The following is an 8633-nucleotide window of genomic DNA, read 5'->3' as shown; positions in this document are numbered from 1 at the left end:
TGGTCATGATGTTATTTCAACCCAGCGAATTGTTTTCTCTTAACACAAGACGTTTAATCATATTTTTTTTTCTTATAGAGCCTTGACAATGAGCCAAAGAGATCTACACTCAAATCCCCTATCTGACGTCATCAAAGTAGAAACTTTTATTACTTTCTCTTCATAGACTCCGGCCTAAGACCTATGGATGGCGTAATATAGTTTTAATAATTTGTCTTTGGATATTTGCATCACAATTTGATTTAGCCATTAAATCATTTCATCTTCTTCATATATTCTCACAATGAAGAATTATCTATTAAAAACAACAGGGTTTTCACCGTAATATGGGGGGAGGGGGGGGGGGGGTGTACCCTTAGAATGGTAATTATTGTGGATTTAAATTTCTTTCTACTTAAAACAATAATAACAATGATCACCAAATATTGTTAAGGTTGCAGCTCAATATCAATGCATCGAGTCATGCAGTCAGTGCCATTGAATAAATAATCAAGGTTCATGTTCAAAGGAAGGAATGTGTATTACCATTCCTGGTATCAACAGTTTGGCCGTTACAAAAAGTAAGAAAAAAATATTCATATTCCCTTCATTGTCATATATTATTTTTGTGATTTCAACAAATTAAAGTTAGATTATTTTGTAATCAAGACAGATTAAACTATTACAAGGATTAGTTTCTTTCGCTTTTTAATTGGTCCCACTCATTTACAATCGTGTCAGCGATGTATCACCAACATTTATTCATGGTGCGTCACCAATGTTTGTATTACAGGGTGGGGTTTACGTTGATCAAATCTTCGAGCTCCAGACAGGTATTTTCCCTTCAAATCCTGCTCAGACAAAGAAACAAGGCATCTGACTCTAATCTCAAAATGTATAAAAACTGCGTCATAATCATTTTATGATCTCAGATTAGGATTGAAGAAATAACGATGATTAAGGGATTTTCTCCGTCTTCTTGCAAATGCTCCGATTTTGCGATAGTGCTTTGGTTTTAGCTGGAGATCCTAAGGATGCCGGAATGTTAACAATTCGAATGCTGAATTACTTCTAATTGTATATGCAAGATCATTATTTGAAAAAAGGCTGGGAAATGATAAAATGTGCCTAAATTTGCCCGATGAACAAACAAATAAGCGGTCTGATCGAATAAACCAATGATTGCTATATCAATCTCAGTCATGTGATCTTGATGACGTGTGTAACGTGTAACGTAATTTATTGGTATTAGTATCTGGAATACGATTATTAATATAAGGAAACGATACAAAATTGTGGTTTGAAAATTTGTTTGTTCCTGTGCCCATTTAATCATCGCATCCTACCAAGCAATTTATAAATTTTGAGTCCCTTGTAATTTCTCCTTTGTTACCATGAGAACAAAGTCACCATCCCCCTGAAGAGGTAATTAAAAGTGTGATTCACATTGAAGGAGAAGTGGTGAGAGTTGTTAGTACGTCAATGCTATCATCTTCTTAACAATAATATAGTGGAAATGATGAATTAAGGATACTTGGATTTGATGTTTTATTCACTTATTAAAATAAGGGTAAACTATTGGCACTAATGTATCCTATAAAAAATATGCCTTTTTAAAGACTTGATATATTGTACTCTTAAATGTCTTTATTGTGATTTGAATAAAGTGATATCAAATCGAAATGACGTTGGTTAATATCATGTCCAACCTGACAATACTGTTGTGAGGGCGTCGTGTTCTATAGTGGTTAAAGGGGAAGTTCACCCTGAAGAAAACTTTGTTGTGAAAATAGCAGAAAAAATAGTGAAAAATATTGGTGAAGGTTTGAGGAAAATCCGTTAAAGAGTAAGAAAGTTATTAGAGTTCAAAATTTTGGATTTGTGACGTCATAAACGAGCAGCTGCCCCATGTGTTATGTAATAAAAAATGTATGAATTTCAAATTTTGTATGGTTCCTGATGACTTAATTTTGTTTTCTTTTCATGATCGGGTATGAAATGATTTGTCTATTGATATACAAAAGTTACAGTGAAAACCATTTTCAATTTTCTGAGAAAAAGACATTTCATTGATTTTTTACCATTCGCTATGTAGGAATGCTGCTCGCATATGACGTCACAAATCAAATAATTGAAATTCTAATAACTTTTTAATTATTTGATGAATTTTTCTCAAACCTTCGGCAATATTTTTTATTATTTTTTCTGCTATTTTTACAATAAACTTTTTGTCAGGGTGAACTTCCCCTTTAAGTCTGACATGTCTGAAGGACGTGGGTTCCATTCCATATAGTCGGTAGACTAGCTTAGCCGGGGTAATATAGAAGCACCTTAGGCACCTTGCAAGGTGGATACGTGCGCTATACAAATCCTATATTATTATTATTCATTAGAAATCAACCCATTTTTTAAGAAGAATCTACCAGAAATAAGATTGACATGTTTTGACTATTTTTATCGGTCGGACACATATTCACAGTTTGACCAATCATTTTTCAAGATGTGATAGGTCCAAAGATATTCGAATAATTATATTATTACCTCACCTATATAGGGCACCGTTACTACAGATGAGGGTTAAAATTGCATTATTATGGATAAATACTTACATGTATGTGTTTTACCTCGGCAGAGTTTATGCTTTTTAAGTTTTGCATTTCTTTTTCAATAATTTATTCACTCCCTTTAAGCGACGCTAAGGGAAAGTTAGAGGAAATTGTAAATCATACCATGAAAATAAATGAAATTAACCTGAATCAAATGTGCTATTATGCATTTCAGCAATTGGAATGTGTATGGGGCATGTGGACGATTGTTTTGATGGAAAACTTGGAACATTTTAATTCTTTTCACAGTTGCACACCAATAATCACATCCTTTCAATTATAATTCATTCCGCTTGCTCTCCGCCCCTGCCGCTATACCTCGATATCATATCGCCCCCTCTCTCCATCTTTCTCCCCCCCCCCCCCCCATCTCTCTCATATTCCAAACTCTCTCCCCCTATCATCTCTTTCTCTCTCTCCCTCTCTCCATAAGTTTCTTCCAATTTGTCCAATTTGTGTCTTTACTTATCTCTCTTCCTTTTCCCCTTGCATCTTCCCCATTGTTTTCACCCACCCACACTTGAAATGTTGGGCAATATATATATATATATATATATATATTGTCACGAAATGGGTTTTATTTCGTGTTAGGAAATTATCTTTGGTTGATTTATAATGATTTTGTCGTAGCTGGCGATATTACCTGCATGTTTCTACAGTAATAACGACGTAGATAAGACATTGAAAGTTATGCATGTTTTGAACCGTTTTTGTGGAATAACAATTTTCTGGAGATGCTTAACTGATTATTATGGTTATCACTAGCTTGATCTAAATGAAAGCTTTAATTTGATATGTCATTCATGCATATCCGGTTTTGGAGACCAAAGTTATAGCTGTTTTAAGATTGTAACAGAGGTTAACTATAACAGATATTGTATAATTAATGCATAAGTACAGTAAGTTGATGTACTCGTGAGGCTTTGCCGATGATCTGTTGAAATACGGCGCCCACGGGGTGCATTGCACGTAAAGTATGCAGATCGATTTGGATTCGCTATCCAATAAATAAAGTTGGTGGATGCGATCGAAATGATTTATATGATCGTTCGCATGTCTTTCCACGGAAAAACCTAGAATTCTAGGCGACGACTGTGGTTAGATTTCCTTGTATGTTGGGTCTTTTGCACGCCAGCAAGAGACTATACCAGGGCTTGCTCTTTTGGTAGTCTGGTTGGTCTGGAGGCGGACGGTTCGGAGTCTGGAGCAGACGGGTTGGTCTGAAGCGGATGGTTGCTGGTCTGGAAGCAGACGGTCGGAGGTCCGGAGCAGACAACGGGGAAAACTACAAGTAGAGCAGAGCCAAGGGGTCGTGAGAGCCTGACTGCAGAAGGACCCATACATATGGTCGAAGAACCCATACATATGGTCGAAGAACCAGACGTAGGTTCCGGTACTGAACAGAGGTTCCTGGTTGCAGTACGGTAACAGACGAGGTTGCGGTACTAAACAGACGTGGTCGCAGTACGGAATCAGACGTGCTTGGTTGCAGTACTGAACAGATGTCAGTGGTTGCAGTACGGACTCAGACGTGGTCGTGGTACTGAACAGACGTGGTTGCAGTACTGAACAGATGTCGGTGGTTGCAGTACGGACTCAGACGTGGTCGTGGTACTGAACAGACGTGGTTGCAGTACTGAACAGATGTCGGTGGTTGCAGTACGGACTCAGACGTGGTCGTGGTACTGAACAGACGTGGTTGCAGTACTGAACAGACGTTGTTGCAGTACGGTATCAGACGTGGTCGTGTACTGAACAGACGTGGTTGCAGTACGGAATTCAGACGTGGTTGCAGTACGGAGCAGACGTGGTTGCTGTACTGAACAGACGTAGTAGCTGGTCGTAAGCAGACGACGGATGAAATTAGTCCATGGGTATGGTCGTAGGAGTTTAACTACAGAGAAACCCATACCTATGGTCGAGAGAGCTTAATTACAGGAATCAGATGCATATGGTCGTAGGAGCTTAACTACAGGAATCAGATGCATATGGTCGGGTGAGCTTTTGGAGCTGATAACAAAGAGTGTAGCCGTCTGGAGGTTGCCTGGTGGTGGTACTGACAGGATCGAGGCGTGTGCAAGTGTCAACTGCGGCAGTATATCTCTGCCAAACGGATCCACGACTTAGAGTTTGGAAATCGACGTGGCGACGCACCCGCCGGCGGCAGGCATCCTGACAAGAGCGAGCTGCCGGCGGACCGAACCCACGCCCCCGCCCAGCGGTCCCGTCACAAGTGGTGTCAGGAGTGGGATCCAGTGACAATGGCACAACAAGGAAATATGCAGTATCGACCGACGCCAGGAGAGATGATGGCGCACTTAGAGAGGAGCATGACAGAGATTGACCAAATGATGGAGCAGTTAAGATTGTCCATAAGACAAGCACCCGGTGCAGAATCAAGTGGACAGGATATTCCCCCAACTGTGAGTGGACAAGCGGATAGAGGACCAAGGAATGACTCACAGATGGAAGGGGCACAGCAGGCTGGATTCAGCTCAACGCCCAGAGAGCAGATGAGACAATCATCTACTGCAAGACCCGGTGTTCAATTTACACCCCCACAGTTTTCCCCACATATTCAGGATGCGGGGATGGCAAATTTTGATGCTATGATTGGCAGACGACCACATCTGGTACCGGACAGATTTGATGGACGTACACCTGTCGAAGATTATTTGCATCACTTTGAGGCCTGTGCTGGAGTAAACGGATGGACAAAAAGGGAAGCAGTTCAGTTTCTTGCTGCAAGTCTAAGGGGCCCTGCTGTGAAGTTGTTGACCCAACAACCTGGAGTGGTGTTGACATACGACGAGTTGGTATACAGGCTCAGAAACAGGTTTGGCCTAGGAGGCAAAGCTGAGGTATACCTGGCGGAGTTGAGGCAACGTCGTCGCCAACCAAAGGAAAGTCTCCAGGAGTTAGGACAAAGAATACGGGAGCTGTGTGGATTGGCGTATCCCGAATTTGACGAAAAGGGGCAAGATCGGCTTGCCCGAGGGCATTTCCTAGATGCCATAGTAACACCAGAAATAAGAGAGGGATTGTTCCGTGCTCAACCTCGCACATTGGATGATGCTGTGGAAGCTGCTTTAAACACAGAGGCCTTTCTGAGAATGGAGGGTCAGAGGAATGAAGTAAAGCGGTCTACAAGGTACAGCCGTGCTCTGGAAGAGCAGGAGTGTGAGGTTGCAGCAGTGGAGGAAAAGCAACCAAGAAATCCAACTATCGACAAGATAGTAAAGGCTGTCATAGACGCCTTGGATGAAAGAGACAAGAAAAAGGAAACAAAAATCAGGACCAAATATCAGGAATCAAGAACAAATGGCGTAGAGCCAAAAGGAAAAAGAGAGGAACCAAATAAATCAAGGATTGATGAACAAGAGGAACAAAGATGTTTCAACTGCAATGGATTGGGGCATTGGAGGAACAACTGCCCATATCCAAAGAAAATAAAAGGAAGAACAGCAGCTTTACAAGTACCCGAAAGGGAAATGATGAACGAAATAAAAGGAAAAGAGGAACAAATCAGAGTCGGAACGACTCTAGATGGACAAGACAAGAAAGGAACAAGAGAACAAGAAACAGATGAACAAATCAGAGTCGAAGCGACTCTAAATGGACAAGAGAAAAGAGGAACAAAAGGACAAGAAAAAGAGGAGCAAACAAGAGTCGGAGTGACTCTAGATGAACAAAATAAAAGAGGACAAAAGAAAGAGGAACAAACCAGAGTCGGAGCGACTCTAGATACCAAGAGAAAAGGGCTTTACCTTCAAGGCAAAGTAAATGGACAAGAATTGAAATTACTGGTCGACACTGGAGCTACCAACACTCTCATTGGAGAGAAAGTGTTTGACCAGATAGAGGAAATCAGAAGACCAGAATTACTACCAGTGACAAGTGTTGTACTACAAGCAGATGGATCTCAATTGAGAATCAGAGGAAAGTCAATGTTGGAAGTGCAGATTGGAGATATAGTCGTCACTACAATGGCTACAGTGGCTAGTCTAAAGAATGAGGGCATTCTAGGGCTAGATTTCCTAGTCAAAATCAATGCTGTGTTAGACTGCCAAAAGATGGAATTGAGGACCAACTATGGCATAATTCCATGCCTAGATAGTAATGGAGAATCATTCTGCAGGAGGATAGTAGCGGGAGAAAATTATTCAATTCCTCCAGGACACGAGATGGTATTAGCAGGTAGAGTTACAGGCAGAGAAGTGTCACTAGGTGATGGATTAGTAGAACCACCTGTAAATCCAACAGAACTAATCAAGAAAGGACTCATCGTCGCCAGATCTGTTGTGAAGGCAGACGAAGATGTACTACCTGTTCGGGTTTTCAACCCAACCAAGGAACAAAGGATCATAAAGGCAGGCACTGCCATTGCTTCATTGTCAGGGCTGGAAGAAGTAAGCATGGAAATGTGTAACCTTGCCGAGCCAACTGAGACCAATACCAACAAAGACATACCAGAACATTTGAAGGACCTCTTTGTTCGCAGTACTGACGAAGTGCCAGCCCAATGCCATGATTTGATAAAAGAACTGCTGGTTGAGAATGCAGATGTTTTCTCTACAGGACCTTCGGATCTTGGACAGACCAGTTTTGTCCAACATGGCATAGATACTGGTACTGCGAAACCAATACGTCAAGCCCAGAGGAGACATCCCCTGACGCAGAGGAAAGGAATAGACGAGCAAGTAAAGAATCTACTAGCTCAGGGACTGATTGAGCCAGTGACCAGCCCATGGGCATCTAACATCGTACTGGTCAAAAAGAAAGATGGCAGTCAAAGATTGTGTAATGACTACCGTCAACTCAATGCAGAGACGATTAAAGATGCCTACCCGCTGCCTAGAATTTACGACATTCAGGAGCAGATACAACTGGTTGAAACCAACACTGACTGGGGCTCAGAGGAGATAGCTGACTGGCAAGAAGAAGACAAGGACATACGTCCTATCTACACGGCCAAGAAACTTGGCAACAGGCCTGATCAAGATGAAGTATGCACGTGTTCCATGGCTTCTAGACATCTACTGGAACATTGGGATGCTTTAGAACTGACGGAAGATTCTACATGCCGTCTTGTTCGAATAGAGCCTGTGCCGCCGGACCGGGAAGATAAGGAACCGCGACTGACTCGATCTCTTAATAGGTCACTATGTCGTATTGAGTCTAGTTCACCACGTTGGTCAGAACGTGGTAGTTTGACTCGACACTCCCGTTCCCGATCTCCAAGACGGAAGTCCAGGACACCAAGGAAGGACATGCCTAAATCATCCGTTCCAGATTGTCCAAAATCTCCTCAACCTGATCGACCAGAAGTATCTCCAGTGCATGGTCGGAATTCTACCCTTGAACCAGAGAAGGAGCTGGACTATGATGAAAGGTCACCGTCACTGCTTGATGTGAGATACGCTTCTTGGAAAGTGGAGTCGGAGATGCCGTCTACCAGTGACTGGATAGAATGCACCGGTAGGAATGCTGAGTCGCAGACTGACAACCCCTGCCAGAGAATTCAGGCATTCTTACAAGAGACGACAGCCTGCAGATCAGAAGAGAAGGTGACCCTGAACCAGTCAACCGACACATTCCAGATTCCACTAGATGTCACCTAGATTTGTTCGTACCACGGAGCATTACATCACTAAGGAAGGAGAACTGTTAGAATGATGGTGGAACTCTAGAAGGAGTCGTCTTGAACAGTATCTCTCGTGTTCTCTGGACACTATAAGAAGGCATGTCACAATGTACCTTGACATTATTCTTCATGCCGAGTTATTTAAGAGTTTACTTTGGACTTTAGCTGTTGTGTTTTGTTGAACCTCAACACTAGTTGTTTTAGGACTCCTTTATGCATTTTTGTTTGTGGAGAAAAGACACAATGCATAGTTTGATATACAGATACGATTTATTATAACATGCTACAGTGTCTGATGTTGTTAAATGACGCTCGGGGGCCGAGCTTTGAAAAATAAGGGAGTTGTGTCACGAAATGGGTTTTATTTCGTGTTAGGAAATTATCTTTGGTTGATTTATAATGAT

The sequence above is a fragment of the Lytechinus variegatus genome, chromosome 4, assembly GCF_018143015.1.
Source record: "Lytechinus variegatus isolate NC3 chromosome 4, Lvar_3.0, whole genome shotgun sequence".
Classification (NCBI taxonomy): Eukaryota; Metazoa; Echinodermata; class Echinoidea; order Temnopleuroida; family Toxopneustidae; genus Lytechinus; species Lytechinus variegatus.
This window is presented reverse-complemented; position numbering follows the sequence as displayed.